General features: G+C 42.4%; 1 long non-coding RNA gene across 1 annotated transcript; it reads left to right on the forward strand.

The window, feature by feature from the left end:
• Nucleotides 1-18,334: 18,334 nt before the first annotated feature.
• LOC138423712 (uncharacterized) lies at nt 18,335-23,878 on the forward strand. The gene is made up of 4 exons (XR_011250435.1): nt 18,335-18,626; nt 19,491-19,608; nt 20,121-20,307; nt 23,502-23,878. It is a non-coding gene; the product is annotated as an uncharacterized lncRNA (long non-coding RNA).
• The last annotated feature ends 1,733 nt before the right edge of the window (nt 23,879-25,611 follow it).

Consider the following 25,611-nt stretch of genomic DNA (forward strand, 5'->3'; position numbering starts at 1 on the left):
GTGAGCCCCGCGCCTTGAGGGTCCTTGGGCGCCTGGAGAGGAGGAGCTGTAGGCTGCGCTTTCCGAGCGGGCGGGCGGGCCGGAGGAATCCGCCGCGCGGCTCCGGCCAGGCCCCGGCCTCCAGCAGAGTGGACCACGGAGCCGAGCCCTCCGCTGTGCAGATCCTGAGACCCGCTCCGACTTTTCCTCTTGGATTTTAAACGTTTTGTTTTTATTGTTTTCTTTTCTCCTTGGCTGTTTCAGCCTCCTTCTCCGCGCTAGGGGTTGGGAGGGCGGAGCGCTCCCTGGTCGGGCAGGGGCCGTCAAGACACTGCGGGGGCCGGTTAAGGAGGCTTCTCGATTTGGGTTTTTGTTTTCATATTTTCGTTTCCTTCCTTGTAGAGGAGCTCCTGATGATGAAAAGGCGCTTTTGAACGATTTAATTCAGCAGGTTAGATGCCTTTTCCATTAATAGCAATTGTACTAAGGAAACTTGTTTATTGGCTTTTTATTTCAAGATTTCAATCCTCCCCTTTAGAACGGCACTCCCTCAATACAAAGCCAACTTACATGCTAACATTCAGTTTCCTCGCCACCTTATTTAAGTGGGGAGAGAAAGCTCAGGGCACCCCATCTCCTGCATACTGCACAGGGCCATATTTCCCAGCCCCCTTGGCTGCTTTGGGGCAGGCAAGCAGGAGTTTGAGGGTCGAGACAGCACTCTTCAGTTATGCTTCGAAAGACGGGTGCCAGATCGGCTCATTGCCTTTCCCACCAGGAGACTTCTCTGGGGGGCGCTCTCAAGAAGGACTCAGACTCCCATCGAGGGTGCCTTGGTCAAAGTGATGCCTAAGTCCAGGGAGCAAGGAGGGAAGAGGATGACGCTGGATCCAAGTGAAAGGACAGAGGACAATACTGTAGAGAGCAGACAAAACTGAATATAGGTCTTGTGTGCAGGCCAGCCCCCAGCCCTGGGCCTGCGCCTCAACTAGGGTCTTTATGCCAAGGTGGGAAGGGTCTCCGAGTCTCGAGTCTTCTCCCTCTCCATTACTTTATATTATTACTAAATGTAAGAAACACTAGGTGTAGACGTTGTAGTCTCTCCTGGTTTCAATGCCATTTAGAAATGGAGGTCATTCTTCACCAGGTTTTTGTAAGGTCCAAGTAAGACAGGGTGCATGAAAGTACTAGCGGGGTGAATCTTCCGCAGTCCTTGAGCCATGCCTCCTCGGCCTTCGTCCCCTCGCAGCTTTCAGCTCCGGAGCAGGCACGTGGCTGACAGTTCCCCGCCCCCACCCCAAGCTTACTGTAGGGAAAGGACTCGGAGCCACTTAGGTAGCTGGCTAGCGTTGGGTTCAGGCACTGAGCGGAGCGGGAGCGGGAGCTCGAGGGAGGGAGTGGAGGGTAAGGGTCCCTGTTCCCCGCCCCCTCCCTGCCGCAGCCGGGATTGGGCTGCGCGCGCTAGCACCAGTTCTTGTCTCGACTTGGCGTGGGCCATCGCAGCATCTTGAGGCACCTGCCTCTTCTGCCCCTACACACACACACACACACACACACACACACACACACAGCTCCGCACCTTTCCCCAGCTGCGCTTCACTGCCAAGAATAAGCCGTCTTGTGGGGAAAAGGCGGACATCCTGATCTCCGGGCTGGTCCAAGTGAAAGCCTTGAGAGTCCCTCACCTGGCCCCAATGCCTCTTTCTGACCAGAGGGTTCTCTTTTAGTCGGCCTCCCCACTCCCCCGACTCATTTTAAACGGCGGGCCGCAGTTACGCCAGCAGTTTCTTTAGGGCATACTTGGGAACCCGAGTTCGCCATGTAGGGCCCCCTCATCTTCCCTTATCTTTCAGCCAAGTTGGGGCGGTGGGGCAGGCTTAGAGCAAGCGGATCTCAGGCCTCTCAAGGAGCTTTTCCCTGGGGTGGCCGCCGGTGTCCGCCTCAATCTCGACCACGTTCTGCTTTGTTGCCTGCGGCTCAGACCAGGATCTAGGAGCCCTGGGGGTGCAGGCCCAGGCCGGGCCGGGGACTCGCGAAATTGCCATCGGTCTTTGCTCACCACCAGCCTGGCCGAAGAGAAACGCCCTTCTTTCCCTCTTGCACCACTTCTTTGAGAACTTAGGACAGACGGCTCATACAGAAGGCTAACCCCGGCTCTATAGCTCTCACCAGGTTTCGGATGATGAACTAGGAAAGCCTATCTTCTCCCCTCCCCAAGTTTTCTAATTCCCTTCATGGTCCTTCCGGCTTCCCTAGGGCAGGGAGTGACCCTCTTTCCTGGTGGGGCTAATTCCGGGTTATTTTGCCCAGAGTTTCTGCAATTTGTGATTCATTCAACAAATAAATGTATTGAGTGTGGGCTCTGTCCCAGGCTCCCTGCTACGTTGGAAAATTCAGCCTTAAATCAGCTAGATGCGGTTCCTACCTATAAGAGCTTACAAATTAACAAATCCCTCAAATAATATGTAGTTACTTTGTGCCAAACGTTACTTCCGGCTTTCACCAAGATAGAGAGGGCTGTAAGGAAGGTTTGTGTGCGTGTGTCTGCACCATTTCCCTATCTTGAAGGGCTCAGGGGCATGGGCAAAGCTCTGGAATATAAACTCAGAAGTCCTGGTTCCAGCCCGTTTTGCCACTTTCCAGCCATGTGGTATGGCTATTGTGGACGTCTGGAGCCTTTACCCTCAGGGCCAAAATAAATAGGGTGTTGTTTTCAGCTCCCCCCACCCTCCTCAAGGGCAAGTCCTTGCTTTATTTATCCTCCAGTCCTTCAGTGCCTCAAAAAATGTTGAATTAAGGAAATAAAGCATTTTCACACCTGGTTCCTGAGCTGCAAAAATGGTCATAACCTGTCCGATGTAGCTCTCAGGTTGTGCTAGGCATGCCCGTGAGTCTGTAAACTGTAAAACTCGCTAGCACACGGAAGGAGTTATTACTTCTGGTTCTGAGTCCTGGGTTTCTAGAAACAGTCTCTTGGCATGAAGCTCTCGACCCCTCGTCTGCTCCCGAGCCCAAACCCGAGGCGAGCGAGTCTTCCTTAGCCAGGTGCAGACTCCCGAGCCAGGCTGGTCTGGGTTCCCATGTGCCGTCGAGGCAACCCCGCCCAGGGAGCAGAAAGTAGGAACGCAGCCGAGCGCTGGGGGCCGCTGGTCTCCAACTCGGAGGTGGTGCAAGGAACCGAGAAAGGATCGGGAGCCCCTTGGGGCGGGGGCGTCTTCCTTTCCCTGAAGGATCTCACAGGGCCCCTCTGCCCCGTTTCCCCAGGCACCACAGTCGACTACCTCTGGAGAATCTGCGCAAAGCCCCAGGGCGCGGCAGTCTGGCGGCTTTCCGCAGGAGGATTTCTCAGACGCCGGGCGAAGGAGAAATCTGGAGATTTCTCTATTGCTCTCCATCTCGCCTTGACCATCTAGGGTCTTTGAGGGTAGCCTTCTTTTGGGGAAGGCCCTCTTCAACCGTGGCCTTTGGGCAGGTCGTGAGGAGAGAGGAGGTGGATGACCCTAGGACGTCCCGGCGAGGTTCCTGTGCAGCCCTTCCCTGCATACCACTCGGCCTTCTGGGGTGGGAATGGGAGGCGAGTTTGTGCCTGTGAAGGCCTTGCACCTGCCAGGAGAAAAGATTTCCACCCTCAGGTCTTTGGTGTGAGAGAAACCTTTCCTGTTAGGTCTGGCCCTCCTGAAGTCGACACCAGTGGTCTTGAAACCGTCTTACGTTCCTGTCACACAATTCAAGCCTAGATTCAATTTATGTCAGAGCCCCTGACCTCTCCACTAACTCCGGGGGCGCCCCCTGGCGGGAAGGAGTCTGGGGTAAGGAGAGAATTTGGGGTCTGGTTTACAAAGCAGAGGCGGGGGGAACCCAGCGCTAGCAGCACCCTTTGAAAGGAGGAAAACCGAGATGCTGTGGGTGGGATGTGGGGCCGCGGGCCCGCAGCTGCTCGGAAACTCCGCAAAGCCGATGCAGGGCGCGCAGGTGTAAACTCAGGAGCGAGTCTGAGCTCCACATCGAAGCGGCTTCCGTTTCTTCCCATTTCTTCGTTACTCTTTAAAAGGCCTCTGAACAGGCAGAGAGAGAGGATGGTGGTGATCCCACCACACTCTGGACCGACACGGGAAGCCCCCTATTAAGTTTCCCTTAGTAGGGAGAGAGACACTCGCGAGCTCGCTCTGGGGTGCGGGCAGCTCGAAGGAAAGTTTTGCAGTTGCTGGTGAGACCAGAAAGATTCGGGAAGGGTCCTCATGGCGGCACCGCTGATTCGCCCCAGACCCCCGTATGCAGCCGCAGTCAGCTTAGATGGCCGAAACCCGCAGCTTTTCCCACCTTCTGTCTCCCAACAAAACAGCAGCCCCAGCGGTGTGCTCCCTAAAGGCGGCTTTGAGCGTTCGCGTTTCCCGCGGAGTCACCAGCAGCGCCGGCGTTCCTCCCTCTGGTCCTTTCTCCTCTCCAACCTCCCACCATTTCCCCGCCCCCAACACTTGGCTCAGGCAGTTTCGGGGAGCCGAAGCACCAACCCCAGGCGCTCTCGGGGAGATGTCTGCAGCCCTGGGTTTTTCCAGGACCTGACCACGCGGGCTTCCCCTTCGCGTCCCAGGACTCTAGGTCTGTCTCTGACAGTAGCAGACCGAGACGATCCGCAGCGCCCTCTTCCGTCCATCGGGAGAACTGTATCCTCCGGGCTGTCCTGGGGACGCTTTGTTACTGTGGATGCTTTGTTACTGTGGATAGTTCCGCCCAAGACTGACTGGTCGTGTCCAGAAACTGATAGTGGTTCGTCCGCCACGAATTCGTCTACCTAACTATTCACTGTATTATCTATCTGACCACATATCTGGTTGCCAAAGCCGTTGCAATATGGGTTAAAAACGACTCTTGGGATCACCCACTATTTGAAAGGACCATGGAAGGCACTTTGATACAACAAGCCATCTTCTTATTAAGTTTTGCCTGGGAAGCTCGTTATTAAAACTCCCCCTCCATGCACGACAGCAATTGGACACATATTTGGTGGCATGTCTGAAACCTGTAGAAAGCAGTGGCCCTACTGGCTGTTGCAGCTTAGCGTGCAGCAACAGGTGCTTAGGCACCAGGCGCTTAGTGACTAAAAAATACTGGAGCAAGAATACTTCTGAGACAAGCTATGCTAGGGTGGGCACTTCCCCTCCCCAGCCTTCTCATCTCTGACACAAACTCAGCCAGCCAGCCAGGCTTTCTCCCCTATTATTCTCCTCTCCTTGGACACTTGTCAAGACTGGATCCTCTCCATCACTCCATATGCACCTAAATTACTCTGGTTTCGTTTTTTCCATTTACCCAGAGTATCATTATCCACACCGCTGTAACTTCTTTTTATCAACAAAAAGCCCAATTGCCTCATCCAACAGCTAAAGTCAGGTACACAGTAGGAGCTCAACATGTTTGTAGGATAAATGGACGAACATTTATTGCACTTCTCTGTTACACTAAGACAATTTACCCTAGTTGAATGATCCCCTAATTGTTTCATATGCATTTGTCTTCTCTTTTTCAGCTAGACTGTAGGGTCCTTGGTTTTAAAAGGGTCATGCCAGACACAACAGAAGCAGCAGTTAGAACTGGACATGGAACAACAGACTGGTTCCAAATAGGAAAAGGAGTACATCAAGGCTGTATATTGTCACGCTGCTTATTTAACATATGCAGAGTACATCATGAGAAACGCTGGACTGGAAGAAACACAAGTTGGAATCAAGATTGCCGGGAGAAATACCAATAACCTCAGATATGCAGATGACACCACCCTTATGGCAGAGAGTGAAGAGGAACTCAAAAGCCTCTTGATGAAAGTAAAAGAAGAGAGTGAAAAAGTTGGCTTAAAGCTCAACATTCAGCAAACGAAGATCATGGCATCTGCTCCCATCACTCCATGGGCAATAGATGGAGAAACAGTGGAAACAGTGTCAGACTTTATTTTTTTGGGCTCTAAAATCACTGCAGATGGTGACTGCAGCCACGAAATTAAAAGACGCTTACTCCTTGGAAGAAAAGTTATGACCAACCTAGACAGCATATTCAAAAGCAGAGACATTCTTTGCCAACTAAGGTCCATCTAGTCAAGGCCATGGTTTTTCCAGTAGTCATGTATGGATGTGAGGGTTGGACTGTGAAGAAGGCTGAGCACCGAAGAATTGATGCTTTTGAACTGTGGTGTTGGAGAAGACTCTTGAGAGTCCCTTGGACTGCAAGGAGATCTAACCAGTCCATTCTGAAGGAGATCAGCCCTGGGATTTCTTTGGAAGGAATGATGCTAAAGCTGAAACTCCAGTACTTTGGCCACCTCATGCGAAGAGTTGACTCATTGGAAAAGACTCTGATGTTGGGAGGGATTGGGGGCAGGAGGAGAAGGGGACGACCGAGGATGAGATGGCTGGATGGCATCGCTGACTCGATGGACGTGAGTCTGAATGAACTCCGGGAAATCGTGATGGACAGGAGGCCTGGCATGCTGCGATTCATGGGGTTGCAAAGAGTCGGACACGACTGAGTGACTGAACTGAACTGAACTGATGCCAGACACTTAACATGTCCCTAGAAATATGTCAAAATTTTCTCGTTGGCTTTAGAGTCAAAATTATCTCGTTGGCTTTAGAGTCACCACTCAGTCATTGTTATACTCCTCTGTCTCTGGCCATTTCCTCTCCCTTGTTGGCCTTTCTGCTCCTACTGTATACCCATCTCCATGGTTGCAACTGCCACCGATTGCTGATGGTTCCTAAATATGTGCGTGCTATGTGCTAAGTTGCTTCAGTCATGTCCAACTCTTTGTAACCCTATGGACTGTAGCCCACCAGACTCTGTCCACGGGATTCTCCAGGCAACAATACTGGAGTGGGTTGCTGTACTCTCCTCCAAAGGATCTTCACGACCCAGGGATCAAGCCCATGTCTCTTATGTCTCTTGCATTGACAGGTGTATTCTTTACCACTAGCTCCACCTGAGAAGCCTGTCCTTAATATGTACCTCTAGCCAATCTCTCTCCAGAGCTTCAGGCCTATATCTTAAATGGTTTATGTCCTCATGTGAATACATATCCCAGTCTGAACTCATAACTGCACCAACTTGCTTCACCTTCTGTGTTCTTGATTTAGGTGAGCAGTATGAACATATCTACACTTCCCCCCACAAGCTCACAACCCCCCAAAAGCTTGTGTTACTCTTCTTGGGCTGCCATAACAAATACGATAGACTGACTGGCTTCAACAACAGAAATTAATTTCCTCACAGTTCTAGAAGCTGGAAAGTTCAAGATCAAGGTTCTGCAGAGTTCAATTTCAGGGGAAGACTCTTCCTGGCTTGCATCCAGTTCCTTCTCACCAGGCTCTCACATGATGGAGAGAGATTTCTATTTATTCCTCATCTTAGAAGGCTATAGTTCTATGGGGTCAGGGCTCCACCTTAGTTAACATATTTAACATTAATTACCTCCTAAATACCCTATCTCTAGATGTAGTCACATCGAAGGTCAGTGTTTCAGTATGTGAATTTAGGGGAACAAAATTCAGTCTAAAGCAGCTTCCAAGCCAGATATCTGACTATGTACCTTTTCCTCTCCCTTATCCAATTGGTCATAAAGCTGTATCAATTCCATATCTGAAGTGCCTCTCAGATCAAGCCCCACTTCTTCATTACCAGTTCTCTCCTTTCACTGCCTTCATCAACAGGGTTCATCCTCTACTGCCAAATCACTCAGCTCTTGTCTCTACCATCAGGCTCTCTCTAGTCTGCTTAAGTTCTCTCTGGTCTACTCATGGGCTTCCCAGGTAGTGCTAGTGGTAACGAACCAACCTGCCAATGAAAGAGTCATGAGATATGGGTTCGATCCCTGGGTCGGGAAGATCCCCTGGAGGAGGGCACAGCAACCCACTCCAGTATTCTTGTTTGGAGAATCCCATGGACAGAAGAGCCTGGTGGGCTATAGCCTGCACGGTCACAAAGAGCTGGACACGACTGAAGTGACTTAGCACAGCGCTGCACCACAGTCTACTCCATAAACCTGTCCACAGGACAGAGGCCAGCCTTTCTCTCCAGACTAATTTCTCTCTGCCCCTTCACATTCTACGCTCTCTAAACTTTTCACAGCCTTATTCATTTTATATAGTTTTGTGAGGTATAACAATAAACTGCACATGTATACAGTGTAAAATTAGATGTTTTGATGTATGTATACACCGATGGAACCATGATGACAAGATAATAAACATGTATAACACCCCAAAGTTTCTCATGATTCTTAGAGTAAGCCTTCTCTTTTATTCCTCCCTGTTCTCATACTGATGCCTAGGCAAGCAGACCAGTGGCTTTCGGTCCCTATAGGTTAGTTATCATTCTCTAGAATTATATATAAGTGGAACCAAACAGTATGCAGTCTCTTTTATCTGGCTTTTTTCACTTCATGTAATTATTTTGAGATTCATCAATGTTGCTATATGCATCTATAGGTTGGTTTATTATTATTGCTATTGTTGTTATCATTGCTGAGTAATAATCATATGGATATACCAAATGTGCTTTATCTATTCACCTATGGATGGACATTTGGATTATTTCCAGTTCAGGGCTAAGATATTATAAAGTATTATAAACATTTATGTTATACATGATGTTTTCATTTGTCTTAATAAATAGGTAGGAGTGGAATAGCTGGGTGAGATGTCAAAATGACATCTTTTGTCAGTGAGCATGATGTTAGCCATAGGCTGTATGTAGATACCATTCAACAGTTTAAAGGAGTCCTTTTCTGTTCTTGTTTGCTAGAGAGTTTATGTCAGGAATGGATGCTGGATTTTGTCCAGTGCTTTTACTGTATCTCTTGAGATAAGACCATTTGACTTTTCACTTTTGGTCTGTTAATTTGTTGCATTACATTAATTGATCTTGTGATCTCGGAATGTTAAACCAATCTTGCCTTTTTGTGATAAATTCCACTTGGTCATCATTTGTTACCCATTTTATACGTTGCTGTATTTAATTTGCTAAATGTTACTTAAGAACTTTAGTATCTATGTTCATGAGCATGTTCATCTGTAGTTTTCTCGTAATGGTTTTTTCTATTTTTAGTTTCAGAGGCTGGCTATACAGAACAAGTTGAAAAATACTCCTTCATCTTCAGTTTTCTGGAAGAATTTGTGAAGAACTTGTATGTCATCCTCAAATGCTTGAATGTTTGGTAGACATCACCAGTGAAGTCATCTGGCCCTGAAACTTCCTTTGTGGGAAGATTATATATGTGTATTATGAAAACACATATTTGAATTACCTAGTTCTTCCTGAATGATCTTTGTTTGGTAGTTTTGTCTTTCAGTGAACGTATCCATTTCATATAAGTTTCTTAAGTAAAATTATTCATATAAGCTATTTCCTTATTATCCTTTTAATATCTGTAGGGTCTATAGTTATGTCATCTCCTCTTTTATTGTTATTGGTAACTTGCGTCTTCCCTCCATCTCTCTTTTTTGAGGAGTCTATCAGTTTTACTGATTTCCTCAAAGACTCCACTCTTGGGTTCATTGATTTCCTTATATTGATTTTTGTGTTTCCCATTTCAATGATTTGTTCTCATCTTTTATTATTTATTTTATTCTGCTAACAGTGTGCTTCCAGTTTCTTAACATGGAACATGAGGTCACTAATTTGAGACTATATTAGTTTCCTCTTGTTGCTGTAAAAAATTTATGACAAACTTGGAGGCTTAGAAGAATAAAAAATTTTGCTGTTACAGTTCTGCAGGCCAGAAGTCTGAAATCAAGGGGTTCGCAGGTTTGTGTTCTTCCTAGGGTTTCTAGGGTAGATTCCGTTCCTTGCCTCTTCAAACTCCTGATGACTGCTGGCATTTCTTGGCTTCTGAATACATTACTTCAAACTTTGTTTCAGATGGACTTCTCCTCTGAATGTGCTTCTCTTTGCCTCTCTATTATAAAGATGCTTATAATGGCATTCAGAACCTACCCAAATAATCATATCCTCATCTCAAGATCCTTAATTATATCTACAAAGATTCTTTTTCCAAACAAGGTAATGCTCACAAGTTCTTGGGACTAGGATGTGAACATTATCTTTTTGGAAGTCACAATTCAGAGAGCTTCTTTTCTAAATAAGCGTTTAGTAGTACAAATTTCCCTTATAAGCACTGCTTTACCTGTATTCTATACATTTTGATAGTTTGTGTTTCTTCTTTCATTATTCAAATCAGTTAAAATATTTTCTAATTTCTGATTTGAACCCTTCTTTGACTCTTGGGTTACACAGATTAATGTTCTTTAATGTCCAAACATTTGAGGATTTCCCAGCAATCTTGCTCTTGCTGATTTCTCTCGTAATCTGCTGTGATTCTGTGTACTCTTGATTTGACTGATCAAAGTCGTATACTTCCTTTGTGTGACTTGAACTGTTTTTACTGAGACGTTTAATGGCTCAGAATATGGTTTCTCTTGGTAAATCTATGAGTACATTTGAAAAGAATGTTTATTCTCTTAAAGGTGAGTGCAGTGTTCTATAAAAGTCAATTAGGTCAATTTGCTTCATAGTTACTATTTAAATCTTCTGTGTTCTTATTATTATTCCAGCTACTTGTTCTATCAATTATTAAGACAGCAGTATTGAAATCTTCAGCTATAAAATTTGGGGGGTTTCTCCTTACAGGTCTATCAGCTCTGGCTTCATGTATTTTGAAGCTGTGTTATTAGGTTCAAAAAATTTTGGATTTTGCATTGTATGTCCTCTTGAATTCAACATTTTACCCTTATGAAATGAACGTTTTAAATCTCTGGTATTATTCCATGTTCTGATCTCTTCTTTTTCTGATATTACTATGGCTTTACTTTGATTAGTATTAGCATCATATATCTATTTTCCTTCTTTTACTTTTAGCCTTTATAGTTATGTGGTTTCTTGTAAGCAGCATATAGTTGAGTCTTCCTTTTAGTCCAACTCCACGATTTTTGCCTTTAATTGCAGTATTTAGAGCAATTGCATTTAATGTGATTATCGCTATTGTTGGGGCTAAATTGACCATCTTACTGTTTGTATTTTATCTGAGACTGCTCCTTTATTCCCCTTTCCCTCTTTTGGTCTTCTTTTGGACTAAATGAGTATTCTCTATGATTCCATTTTATCTCCTTCTTTTGGCTTTCTTAGCTATAATTTTTGTTGTGTTATTTCAGTAGCTGATTTAACATTTAACTTACCGCAGTTTATTTTCCAGTGATATACCACTTTATGTGCAGTATAAGAACCTCACAAATGCATACTTCCAGCCCTTCGCCTTCTAGCCTTTATGCTATTGTCATCATATGTTTTACTTCTAAGCATATCATAGTCTCCATAGTAAATGTGTATTGCCTTTGTTTTACACAGTCCATTATCTTTTAATGAGATTTAAATACTAAGGGAAAAAGACTTTGCTATTTCACACATAATTACTATTTCAGGTACTCCTCAGTAGATCCATACTTCCACCTGGTATTATTTTCCTTCTGCTTGAATAATTTAAACATATTTTGTAGTGCAGGTCTGATGGTGATAAATTCTTTCAGCTTCTGCATACCTGAAAATGTCCTTATTTTAATCTCCATTTTCTAAAGATATTTTCATTGGGTGTAGAATTATAGGTGTGCAGTATTTTTTTCTTGCAATATTTTAAACATGTTGTTCCACAATTTTCTGGCTGCCATTGTTTCCAAGGAAAGCACAAAGTGAGAAGCCTTGGCAGGGCCTCACTTATTTCCCAACAATCTCTAAAAACTCCTTCCAGCTTTTGATATGGCAAGTTGATTTTTATTATCATGTGTACGTGTAGTTCCATAGCCCTGCCTCCCATCTGCTTGAAGGCACACAGGATTGTCCTCTCTCACTGAATCCTATATGGAAATTATAGACCTGCCCCTGATTGTTTCCAGAATAGCAGGTGGTATATATCAGAGCTAGACATTCTATAATCGTTATTTTAAGCCTTTTCCAGAATGTAATTGTCATGATCATGGTTATTCTTCTGTTGCCCAAGTCTCTTATAAATTATCCATCAAGTTGCATTCTTTTGGGAAAGTGAGCAGGAAACTCTATGTTTTCAACAAGTTACTATGTGTTTAAGTTGCTCCCTTTAAAAACAAAGTATTGGGGCTTCCCTGGTGGTTCAGTCGTGAGGAGTCCACCTGCCAATGCAGGAGACACAGGGTTGATCCCTGATCTGGGAAGATCCCACATGCAGTGGAGCAACTAAGCCCACGTGCCACAGCTTTTGAGCCTGTGCTCTAGAGCCCGGGAGCCACAACTGCTGAACCCACATACTGCAGCTACTGAAGTTCTCATGCCCGAGAGCCTGTGCTCTAAAACAAGTGGCACCACTGCAACGAGAGGCCCAAGCACCACAACTGGAAAGCAGCCCCTGCTTGCTGCAACTAGAGAAAACCCGTGTGCAGCAACGAAGACCCAGCGTAGCCAAAAATAAATAAATAAATAAATAAAAGTATTTTTCAGAAGTTTTGGGAGAATATAGATTGAATCTAAACCAATCAGAAATGAGTTTGCCTGGGTCTTTTGAGAACAAAGCTTGTGGAATACTCTTAGATAAACTGAAAGTCCTGGACCCTCTCTTCTGAAATATCCTGAGAAATGTTCTGGACAATTTGGCATTCATATTCCAAGAGAACGGTTCCCAACTTTTATAGATGAGGAAACCACAGTTCAGAAAGTTTAAGTGAATTGCTGAAGATTATATCGCTAATAAGTAGCAGAGCTAAGTTTTGGTTGCCAGCATGTCACAGCCTAAAGGGATTCCCTGATAGCTCAGTTGGTAAAGAATCCACCTGCAATGCAGGAGACCCCAGTTTGATTCCTGGGTCAGGAAGATCCCCTGGAGAAGGGAAAGGCTACCCACTCCAGTATTCTTGGGCTTCCCTTGTGGCTCAGCTGGTAAAGAATCCACCTGCAATGCAGGAGACCTGGGTTTGATCCCTGGGTTTGGAAGATCCCCTGGAGAAGGGAAAGGCAACCCACTCCAGTATTCTTGCCTGGAGAATTCTAAAGGGTTGCAAAGATTGGGCACAGTGAGTCACTTTCACTTCACTTCACTTCACAGACTAAAACACAAGAGAAGTCACAGCCTAGACAAACAGGGAGTTTTAAGAATTCTCTACCTGCCCCTCCATTTATATCTCCTAATTTTGTAGTTATTTTGATAGCAGGATAATTTGAATGTCTACTCATTGCTTAGAGAATTTTTTCCAATTACCCTTTTTGTCTAGCTCAGTAGTTCTCAAACTTTAATATGCATAAAAATTATTGTATCAAGTTACATACACAAATTTTTGTCATCATTTTATAAGATTTTCTAGGGCAATTTTGATATTAGACCTGTACCATAGGCATTACATGGGATCAATCCCTGGGTCAGGGAGATCCCCTGGAAGAAGTCACGGCAGCCCTCTCTAGTATTCTTGCCTAGAGAATCCCATAGACAGAGGAGCCTGGCTTGCTACAGTCCATAGGGTCGCAAAGAACACAACTGAAAAGACTTTGTGCACACACCATAGGCATTATCACACTTAAAACCTAACAACCAAGGACCACACTGTATTCTTCCCACTCTCCTACCATGCTCTCTGATTTTTAACAAACAGATTCCAGTCCTTTTGGGAAAATGTAGTAACAAGGAACACATTGTGGGGAAGAGCACAGTTATGTTTGTAGGACTTTACTTTCACCATTAAAGGAGTGTGACTAATGTACCTAAGAAGTTTAAATTCTTTTTGGCAGTGAAGATGACTTTTTAAAGGATAAGTTAAACAGAAGTTTATCTAAGACAGCAGCTCCCAAATGTTACCGTATAAAAGAAACATCTTAAAAGCTTGTTTAAGTGTATATTCTCGAATAGGAGTTCTGATTCTGGTAATGGAAAGTAGCTTATATCAGACTAAGTCTCAGATAACAACAATAAACTCTTGACAGTGCACACACACATACACAAATACACACATGTAATTATATTTGAAGGCACTGGAAAGTGATCAAAAGCAGGCAGAAACTGAAGGGGGTTCTAGTCCTTAATGGAACCACTCACTGCATGAAAATCAAGTTTACCAGTCTAGTTTACTGAGCACTACTCAGATCACACACAGGGCTGAAAAGCCCAGTGTTTTCAGATTGAGGTATTAGAGGATGAAGTTAGAGGCTGCAAAAACATCTGGAAAATTACATTAGAGAAATTCCAGGACAGAGGAACCTTGCAGAAGATTTGGGGTATGGAGAGGAAAGACCATAATTTGCATTTAAATGCTATTCAAATCACAACCCAATTCTCAAAATGCTGATGCATGGGAAAGATTCCTAGGAGCTGAGCAGAAAAACAGTACCTGGAAAGAATGTAAAAGCAGGAGAGTTTGGAGGTTTGTTCTCAACAAGTTCAATAGATTGAGTGGACACCGCTGGCTTTCTATCAAAGGAAAGTTTGCCTTGGAAAAAAAGGCAATGTCACAGGACTAAAAGATTGGCCTTCCCAGGTGGCACTGCTGGTAAAGAACATGCCTGCCAATCCAGGACACATAAGAGATGTGGGTTTGATTTCTGGGTTGAAAAGATTCCTTGGAGAAGGAAATGGCAACTCACTCCAGAATTCTTGCCTAGGAAATCCCATGGACAGAGGAGCCTAGCAGGCTACAGTCCATAGGGTTGCAAAGAGTCGGATACAACTGATGCAACTTAACACTCATGCACACACCAAGGTAGCGTTCAGTCACTCAGTTGTGTTCAACTCTTTGTGACCCCATGGACTGTAGCACGCCAGGCTTCCCTGTCCTTCACCGACTCCCAGAGCTTACTCAAACTCTTGTCCATCGAGTCAATGATGCCATCCAACCATCTCATCCTCTTTTGTCCCCTTCTCCTCCCACCTTCAATATTTCCTAGCATCAGGGTCTTTTACAACGAGTCAGTTCTTCACATCAAGTGGCCAAAGTATTGGAACTTCAGCATCAGTCTTTCCAGTGAATATTCAGGACTGATTTCCTTTAGGATAGACTGGTTGGATCTCCTTGCAGTCCAAGGGACTCTCAAGAGTCTTCTCCAACACCACAGAGAAAAAGTATCAATTCTTCAGCACTCAGCTTTCTTTATAGTCCAACTCTCACATCCATACATGACTACTAGAAAGACCATAGCTTTGCCTAGATGGACCTTTGCTGGCAAAGTAATGTCTCTGCTTTTTAATATGCAAGTGGCTCAGACGGTAAAATGTCTGCCTACAATACAGGAGACCTGGGTTAGATCCCTGGGTGGAGAAGATCCCCTGGAGAAGGAAATAGCAACCTACTCCAGTACTCTTGCTTGGAAAATTCTATGGACGGAGGAGCCTGGTAGGCTACAGTCCAGAGGATCACAGAGTTGGACACGAATGAGCAACTTCACTTCACTTCACTAGGTTGGTCATAGCTTTTCTTCCAAGGAGCAAGCGTCTTTTAATTTCATGGCTGCAGTCACCATCTGCAGTGATTTTGGAACCCCCCAAAATAAAGTCTGTCACTGTTTTCATTGTTTCCCCATCTATCTGCCATGAAGTGATGGGACTGGATGCCATGATCTTAGTTTTTTGAATGTTGAGTTTTAAGCCAACTTTTTCACTCTCTTCTTTCACTTTCATCAAGAGGCTTTTTAGTTCCTCTTCACTTTCTGCCATAAGTATGGTATCATCTGCATATCTGAGGTTATTGATATTTCTCTCAGTAATCTTGATTCCAGCTTGTGCTTCATCCAGTCCAGCATTTCTCATGATGTACTCTACATATAAGTTAAATGAGCAGGGTGGACAATATACAGCCTTGATGTACTCCTTTCCCAATTTGGAACCAGTCTGTTGTTCCATGTCTGATTCTAACTGTTGCTTCTTGACCTGCATACAGATTTCTCAGAATGCAGGTCAGGTGGTCTGGTATTCCAATCTCTTTCAGAATTTTCCACAGTTTGTTGTGATCTACACAGTCAAAGGCTTTGGCATAATCAATGAGCAGAAGTAGATGTTGTTCTGGAATTCTCTTGCTTTTTCTATGATCCAATGGATGTTGGCAATTTGATCTCTGGTTTCTCTGCCTTTTTAAATCCAGCTTGAACATCTGGAAGTTCACGGTTCATGTACTGTTGAAGCCTGGCTTGGAGAATTTTGAGCATCACTTTGCTAGCATGTGAGATGAGTGCAATTGTGCCGTAGTTTGAACATTCTTTGGCATTGCCCTTCTTTGGGATTGGAATGAAAACTGACCTTCTCCAGTCCTATGACTACTGCTGAGTTTTCCAAATTATCTAGCATATTGAGTGCAGCACTTTCATAGCATCATCTTTTAAGATTTGAAATAGCTCAACTGGAATTCTATCACCTCCACTAGCTTTGTTCATAGTGATGGTTCATAAAGCCAACTTGACGTTGCATTCCAGGATGTCTGGCTCTAGGTGAGTGAGCACACCATCATAATTATCTGGGTCATTAAGATCTTTTTGTATAGTTCTGTGTATTCTTGCCACATCTTCTTAACATCTTCTGCTTCTGTTTCTGTCTTTGATTGTGCCCATCTTTACATGAAATGTTCCCTTGGTATCTCTAATTTTCTTGAAAATCTCTCTCGTCTTTCCCATTCTATTGTTTTCCTCTATTTCTTTGCATTGATCACTGAGGAAGGCTTTCTTATCTCTCCCTGCTATTCTTTGGAACTCTGCATTCAGATGGATATATCTCTCCTTTTCTCCTTTGCCTTTTGCTTCTCTTCTTTCTCAGCTATTTGTAAGGCCTCTTCAGACAACCATTTTGCCTTTTTGCATTTCTTTCTCTTGGGGATGGTCTTGATCACTGCCTCCTGTACAATGTCAAGAATCTCTGTCCATGGTTCTTCAGGTACTCAGTCTATCAGATCTAATCCCTTGAATCTATTTGTCACTTCCACTGTATTTGATTTAGGTCATACCTGAATGGTCTAGTCGTTTTCCCTACTTTCTTGAATTTCAGTCTGAATTTGGCAATAAGATGTTCATGATCTGAGCCACAGTCAGCTCCAGGTCTTGTTTTTGCTAACTGTATAGAGCTTCTCCATCTTTGGCTGCAAAGAAAAGAGCAAATAAATATGCCTATTAAGTGTAAATCAATACTTGACAAGTTCAAAGGGGATCAGCTAGTAACTTAACTTCCTGGGAGAACCAAAACTAATACTCTTCAAGGAAGATTAGCAGAAAGACAAAGGAACTCTAAGATGTATTATTCATAATAGCCAGTTTGTAATAGAAAACTGCTAGACATGTGAAGACATAGGAGATAGTTTCCAAGGTCAAAAGAGAAAGCAGTTGATAGAATTCTATATGACCAAGATGTTGGAATCTGCAGAAAAGTACATTTAAAAAGGTAAATATATATAATAATACATATGTATATATTCAAAGACAAATTAAAATATTTTAATAATAACTAAACCAAACAGGGAACTTTAGGGAAATTAAAGCTATTTTATAAGTCAAGTGAAAATCCTGAAACTAAAGAGCTACAATATATGTAAGGAGAAAAATAGTCACTGGATGAGCTGAGGAGAAGATTGGAGACAGAAGAAGAAAGGGACAAAGAACTTGAAAACAGATCAATAGAAATTATACAATCTGAAAAGCAGAGAAAAAAAGATTTTTTCTTTTTTTAAAGCAGAGCCTCAGTGACCTGTGAGACCATAAGTGAGCAAATAACACAAAGATTTGTTTTCATGCTCTATTAGATCATGAAACAAGCAGAAGTGAACTTTCCATTTAAATTTTTTTTCTGTCATTCAGTGAAGATTATTATTGCTTCTGGCATGACTACCAAAATGTTTCCTCTTGAATAATGTTGTTTCTTACCATTAGATTGGTTATAGCATTCAAGAGGTCCAACCACTCTGACAACAGAGTGGCAAACACCTTACCAGCATAATCAGTCCATTAATTTACAGACGCCTTGATTAAGTTTCAACAGAATAACATACTTCTTGACAAACTGTCTCAACAGAGTTTCTTCTACCTGTCTCACTAGCTAACCAAACACAGGTCATTATTGCTTGGCTTGACTTCTCCCTCCAGCAGAACCTGGGAAGCCTGATTCAGACGGTAAAGAATCTGCCTGCAATGCAGGAGACCTGGGTTCGATCCCTGGATCGGGAAGGTGCCCTGGAGAAGGAAATGGCAACCCCCTCTGGTATTCTTGTCTGGGAAATCCCGTGGACAGAGGAGCCTGGAGGGCTACAGTCCATGAGATTGCAAAGAGTCGGACATGACTGAAAGATTTTCACTTTGTTAAATAGTTAATAATATGTTCCTCATTGTTCCAGGGGATTAGGGAGAGTGCTGTAAAAGGAAACCATATCATCTTTTCTTCTGATATCCTTTAGCTGAATCTCATAGTTTTGAAATCAGCAAAACGCTTCTTTTACTAGTTTGTCTAGATTTACCTTTTGTCTTGGAAATCAGGCTGAAGATTACTTTCCAACACAATGAGTACAGACATTAATAACTCCATGATGATCCCTCTGTTCTTTGGCTAGCTGCTATTTTCCAGCACGTCTTCAAGAAGGAGAAAGAAGGTCCTCTCATACATGATCACGTCTGACAGATTGGTTGCTATGGTAAATGCTTAGGTGCAATGATACCATTCAGTGTTTTTTGCAGGGCATGTAATGCTTGGTCAGAGAACCCAGGGAAAGTTCTATTCAAAGACGAAAGCAATTTGATTCCTATTTAGTCAGCATCTTCCATGCTGCTGAGGCTGCAAAATATCCAACAGAAGTTGCTTAACTTCACTAGGCATTGGGTTGGTCAACTATCGAACATTATCATTCTGGTGCCTATAGCAGCAGAAAATAATCTCAGACATTTTATAGCCAAGTTCATAGATCCTTCTCTTGTCACAATCATAGATCCTTCTCTTGTCACAATCAGTGTGACTATAGGTAAGAGTTAAAGGCACAAGCCTTATAAGCACAGTCCTGGTATTCTAGTTATCATCACACCTTTTAGTGGAAAAGAGACCCACTGTTGGACCTTGAAACAGCAGCAACGTTAACTTGACATTTCTGTAATAATGACTCAATTTATCCCATCTTAGAATATTAATGTTTTTGAGAGGTTCATAAGCAGAGAGGAGTCTTAAGAAATTGGATTAAGAGGATAGGACTGCATCAGGTGAACCGGCAACTGCAAATTATTGATTGTAACAATAAGCATCACGAGCTAAACTTAACACTTAGCCTGGACTCCCTCTGCTTCAGGGCTTTCCAACTCACTTTGTCCATAAGCCCCACAACCTTACCATGTGCTCAAGCTGCTGCCTTGCCGTTTGGCTCTTATTTGAATTTTCTACTTATTCATTTGTTACAGGCATATTCATTTATTACAAGCATACTCATACATTATAAGCATACATCCCTGAGCATAGTTATAAAAGTTGCTTTAAAATCCGTCTGCTAATTTCAACATTTGGGTCATCCTAGGGTTAGTATCCATCTGAGTGAACTCCAGGAGCTGGTGATGGACAGGGAGGCCTGGCGTGCTGCGATTCATGGAGTCGCAAAGAGTTGGACATGACTGAGCGACTGAACCGAACTGAGGGTTAGTATCCACTGCTTATCTTTTGTATATGAGTCTCATTTTCTTTTTTCTACATGGTAATGTTGGATTTCATTCACTGTGAATGATTCCTTGTAGAGGCTCTGTGGGCTTCTGAGCTTCGTTTTCCACTGTGGCCTCTCTTTAAGAAAAAAAACCCATAAAAGTCTGAAACTTTTCCAATGATGTCCTCTTCTTCCAAATGTTGACTCCCTTCTAGGTTCTGCCTGCTTTTGTTACTCTCTGGGATGCTTAGGTAGATGTTTTTATATTTTGTCTAGAATTTATAGTTATCTGTGGAAGATTGATTAAATAGAAACTACTTTGCCATGACAAGAAGCAGAGCCCCATTTTTATTTTTTTTCCTTTTGATCTATTTGTGACTGTATATAAATCTTTTTCGTATAGATAGCATGTAGTTAGATCTTGCTTTTTCATCTGGACTGATGACTTCCGCCTTCTTACGGGGATGTTGTCTTCTTGTTTAGTCTCTAAGTCATGTCTCACTCTTGCAGCTTCAGGACTCTAGCCTGCCAGATTCCTCTGTCCATGGGATTTTTCAGGCAAGAATACTGCAGTGGGTTGCCATTTCCTTCTCCAGGGCATCTTCCTGACCCAGGGACTGAACCCAAGTCTCCTGAATGGTAGGCAGATTCTTTACCAACTGAGCCACCGGGGATGTTTAGACCATATCTATTTGAAGTAAGTTTTTAACACACTTGGTTTAATTTTACAAGACTGCTATTAATCTAATATTTGTTCTCTCTATGCTATGTTCTTTTCCCCCCCTTTTTTCAGCCTTCTTTTGGTAGTTGAGCATTTTTAAGTATTTCATTTTAAAATCACATTGTTTCATCTACTTTAATTCTTTATAAATGGTTTCCCTAAAGTTCATAACTTATAAATAATATAATTTATAATGCATGTTTAACTTACCATAGTTTACTTTCAAATATTATAATATGTCATATACAATGTAAAGAACTAACAATAATATAATTCATTTTTTCTTTATGCTATTTCTGCTATTGTCATACATTTTACTTCTATATATTATAAATAAATAGTCTATTATTTAAAAATAACATTTTAAACCAGGGAAATTATCTTTTATATATACTCTCATCATTACCATTTATAGCAGTCTCTACTCTTGTGTAGATCCCATATTCCATCTGGTATTATTTTCCTTCAGTGTGAAGAACTTGTTTTAACATTCCTTGGAGTGCAAGTCTGCTGGCAATGGAGTCTGTCATTTTTTTAAATTGGTTTGAAAATGTTTTATTTTGCTTTCTTTTTTGAAGAATATTTTTATATGGAATTACAGGTTGATAATCTCTTTCTAAACTACTTTATTGTACTATAATTATCATTACAAAAAAACTGTACATATTTAGTGTATACAATTTAATGAGACAATTTCTTTCCTTTCAGCATTTAAAAGATGTTATTCTAGTGCCTTCTGCTTTGCATTAATTTTAATGGGAAGTCTCCTACTTGAGTGAATATATCTGATAGTCCTTTTTTCTTCTTTGTTTAGAAAAGGTGACCATAATTCCAACATCACATTTAATAAGATCAATACTACCTTAGTACATCTAATATCCAGACCATATTCATATTTCTTCAATTGTCTCAATAATTTCCCTCCCCCTTCAATCTGGGTGTGTCTTATAATGACCATCAGAACATGATGGAAGTGATGCTTTGTGAGTTCTGGACCCTAGGCCTTAAGAGGAAACCCAGCCATGAAAAGAATTCAGTCTAATCTAATAGGGGAATAAGAGGCTGCGTGGAGGAAAACTGAGACTCCACATCTGACAGCCAGGACTAACTGCCAGACACCCCAGTAAGGTCACTGTGCATCTTTCAGTCCGGATGACCATCCAGCTGATTGCAGTTGTGCAACAATGCCACAAGAAACCAGCAAAGAGACTGTCTACCTGCCCCATGGATCATGACAAATAATAATTCATTGCATCTTTAAGCTACTATATTTTGGAGTGTTTTGCTAAATATTGGACTTCTGTGGTGGCACAGTGGATAAGAACCTGCCTGCCAATGCCAGGGACACAGTTTCGATCCCTGGTCCGGAAAGACTCCACATATCATGGAACAACAGAGCCCATGCACCACAGCTACTGAACCCATGAGCTTTAGGACCTGTGAGCCCCAACTAATGAGCCTGTGAGCCACAGCTACTGAAGCCTGCATGCGCTGGTGCGTGTGCTCTGCAACAGGAGAAGCCACCCCAAGAAGAACAAAGAGTAGCCCTCCTCATCACAACTAGACAAAGCCCAAGAACAGCAACAAAGACTCAGTGCAACCAAAAATAAATAATAATAAAAGAGGACAAGAAAAATATTTGCTAAATATAAAACATAAAAATTCTAGAGGTATTTAGATAGAAGAATTAAATTGCCTTTAAGGAAATAAAAATTATGTTAATCCAAGATATAAAATATTAAATATCAGAATGATAGTTCCACAATTTAGTGGAAAACAATAAATGTTAAAATAAAAATTTTAAGAAGTATCTTAGAATCAGTGAAATACAGCAAGTCTGTGAAAAGCAGGATCCACGCAGCTCTGAGAATATGAGTAAATGTTTAAGGACTTTCTCTGTGGGGTCTTTTAATTTGAATATCAGGATATTCTTGTTGTCTAAGAGAAACATACATACTCCTGTTTACTTAAGGACATATCAGATAAAAAATAAAAATGTATTCTTTAAGGATGATGAACAGCTTCAAAGTAGTACTGTACATGTTGGCAAGATTTAAAGTTAAAGCAAATTAAAAAGAAGTCTCACTGTGAATATATTTTCCCTAAAAATCTAGTTTTATTTTTAAAAGATGGAAACAGAATCTCACAGCTCTAATTATTTTAATATTTTGCTTTTCTTTTATACATTTAAGAATCTATCTGTGATGTCTAACAAACACATGGAAAGATGCTCAACATCACTCATTACCAGAGAAATGCAAATCAAAACCACAATGAGGTATCATCTCACACCGGTCAGAATGGCCATCATCAAAGTGTCTACAAACAATAAATGCTGGAGAGGGCGTGGAGAAAAGGGAACCCTCTTACACTGTTGGTGGGAATGCACACTGATACAACCACTATGGAAAACAGTGTGGAGATTCCTTAAAACACTAGGAATAAAACCACCATACAACTCAGCAAGCCCACGACCCTAAGGAAACCAGAATTGAAAAAGATACATGTATCCCAATGTTCATTGCAGTACTATTTACAATAGCTAGGATATGGAGGCAACCTAGATGTCCCCAGTAGATGAATGGATTAAGGAAGTTGTGATACATATACACAATGGAATATATTACTCATGTATAAAATAGAACACATTTGAGTCAGTTCTAATGAGGTGGATGAACCTAGAGCCTATTATACTGAGTGAAGTAAGTCAGAAAGAGAAAGATAAATACCATATATTAATGCACACACATGGACTCTAGAAAGATGGTACTGACAATCCTATGTGCAGGGCAGCAAAGGAAACATAGATGTAAAGAACAGACTTTTGGACTCAGTAGGGGAAGGAGAGGGTGGGATAATCTGAGAGAATAGCATTGAAATATTATCATATGTAAATATGGTATTACATAAGTATTACCATACGTAAAACAGATAATCAGGGCGAGCTTGACGCTTGAAGCAGGGCATCCAGAGCCAGTGCTCTGTGGCAACCTGGAGGGACAGAGCGAGGAGGGAGGTGGGAAGAGGGTTCAGTCTGGAGGGGATACATGTACACCCATGGCCAATTCATGCTGATGTATGGCAAAACCCACCAAATATTGTAAAGTAATTATCCTCCAATTAAAATAAATAAATAAAATTTTAATTTATTTATCTGTTTTCATTTTTAGAATGCCTCCAACACACCAAACGGAGAAGGCAATGGCACCCCATTCCAGTACTTTTGCCTGGAAAATCCCACGGATGGAGGAGCCTGGTGGGCTGCAGTCCATGGGGTCACTGAGAGTTGGACACGACTCAGTGACTTCACTTTCACTTTTCACTTTCATGCATTGGAGAATGAAATGGAAGCCCACTCCAGTGTTCTTGCCTGGAGAATCCCAGGGACGGGGGAGCCTGGTGGGCTGCTGTCTATGGGGTCGCACAGAGTCGGACACAACTGAAGTGACTTAGCAGCAGCAACACACCAAACAGATTATAAGTGACAAAGTGATAGTTAATATCAAGATTAATAAAGTAAAGAAAACTTGTTTTAGTCAATATAAAAGGTTTATTTGTAGCCCCAAATTTCTTTTTCTTAAAGGAATTTTTTTTTTTTAAGGAACATAATTTTTTCCTAAAGGAACATGGTATTAGAGATATATAAAAGCTTAATTAATCTGATGGTTTCTTAATCTGATGGATAAACAATTAATTTTATTGTCTTCCTACTTTAATAGTATTTTATCAAGTTAATTTTTGACAGTTTATTTTTAGACAGTTTCAAACACAGTGCCATATTTTTGTTTTATGAAATTTTGTATGATAGTGGTATGAAACTCTGTGAGAACATTCCTTGTTAACCAGAATATGGGTCATCAATTATTAATTCTTAACTTGCAAAAGCATCAAAAACTGAAAATATTATATAAAACCATAAAAGAATTATATCACTCAAAATAGATTATGCAGTGGTTAACAAGCAGGCCCCATATCTCAGTGGCTTAAAACAGTTTGCCCCTCATGATCAGCAGGGGGCTCTGCTCAAGGTAGTCACTCAGGGATCCAGGCTGTAAGCAGGCTTGTCTCTGATACTGCCCATCTCCATGCCAGAGGACAATTCAATACTGGGTCAAGATGTGCCTCAATTAATTTCAGCTCACAATTCATAAGCCAGGACTAGACACGTGACCAGACCAAATCAAACCAGAAAGGGGAGGATGGACATTCCTAACATATTTCAAGAGGTGTGGAAATATTTGGTGAACAACATTAATGCCTATAGGCTTCCCAGGTGGCACGGGGTAAAGAACCTGCCTGCCAGTGCAGGAGACATAAGAACGTGGGTTCGATCCCTGGGTCAAGAAAATCCCCTGGAGAAGGGCATGGCAACCCATTCCAGTATTCTTGCCTGTAAAATTCCACCAATAGAGAAGCTTGGTGGGCTACAGTCCGTGGGGTCACAAAGAGTCGCACACAACTGAGCTATTGAGCACAAACACACACACTACTACTACCACAGACATTCTTTCCTCCAGGCTCTGGGATAGAACTTCAACTTAAACACTGCTCTTATTTCATTCAGGTCGAGTTCTACTCCATGAGGGGCAGGTCAATAATAGAGACTGATGGAACCCCGGGAGAGTTGCCTGGAAGACTGTAGCTAACAGCAACTCAGATCTTTACATGGCAGACAAAAACATTCAGTCACAAAGTTTATCGTCAACTTGACCCCTACTTTTCTCCAGGAATAAAAATGGGGATAAAATAGGTTAGAGAGGATGACTCTGGCCTGGATGTTAATTCACCAAATTGATTAACCAGAAACTTAGCTTTTCTATGGGAAGCAAACTCTGAAATTCTAACAAAGTGAATGCATGAGACAAACAATGAGAGTTTCCTGGTGGTTCACTGTTTTATTTCATTGCCCTTACCCTTATCATTTCCTTAAGTTTTTTATCCATTGCTTCTTCCCTCCTGGCTTACTCATCCTGCCTCCCCAGACTCCAGAGAATCTGTCTCCCAGATATACCAGCTGAAATTCTCATCCATGAAGCCAGAAGGAAGGTAGGCTACAGGAGATGAGGGTGGTTTATAGAGAGAGGCACCATGATCACTTACATGTGAGGGCAGTCAGCACCAAGAAAATACTCCAGATCCACTATTTGCCCATATAGCGGTGGGGGCCTGTGCACTTTAGTCATGTCTGACTCTTGAGACCCCATAAGCACTTTTGCGCAAATTAGAAAAAGACACTTATTTCCTCCTTCAAAATAGATGTAGCTTCATATTCAGGGTATA

Source organism: Ovis canadensis, chromosome 18 (genome assembly GCF_042477335.2).
Source record: "Ovis canadensis isolate MfBH-ARS-UI-01 breed Bighorn chromosome 18, ARS-UI_OviCan_v2, whole genome shotgun sequence".
In the NCBI taxonomy this organism is placed as follows: Eukaryota; Metazoa; Chordata; class Mammalia; order Artiodactyla; family Bovidae; genus Ovis; species Ovis canadensis.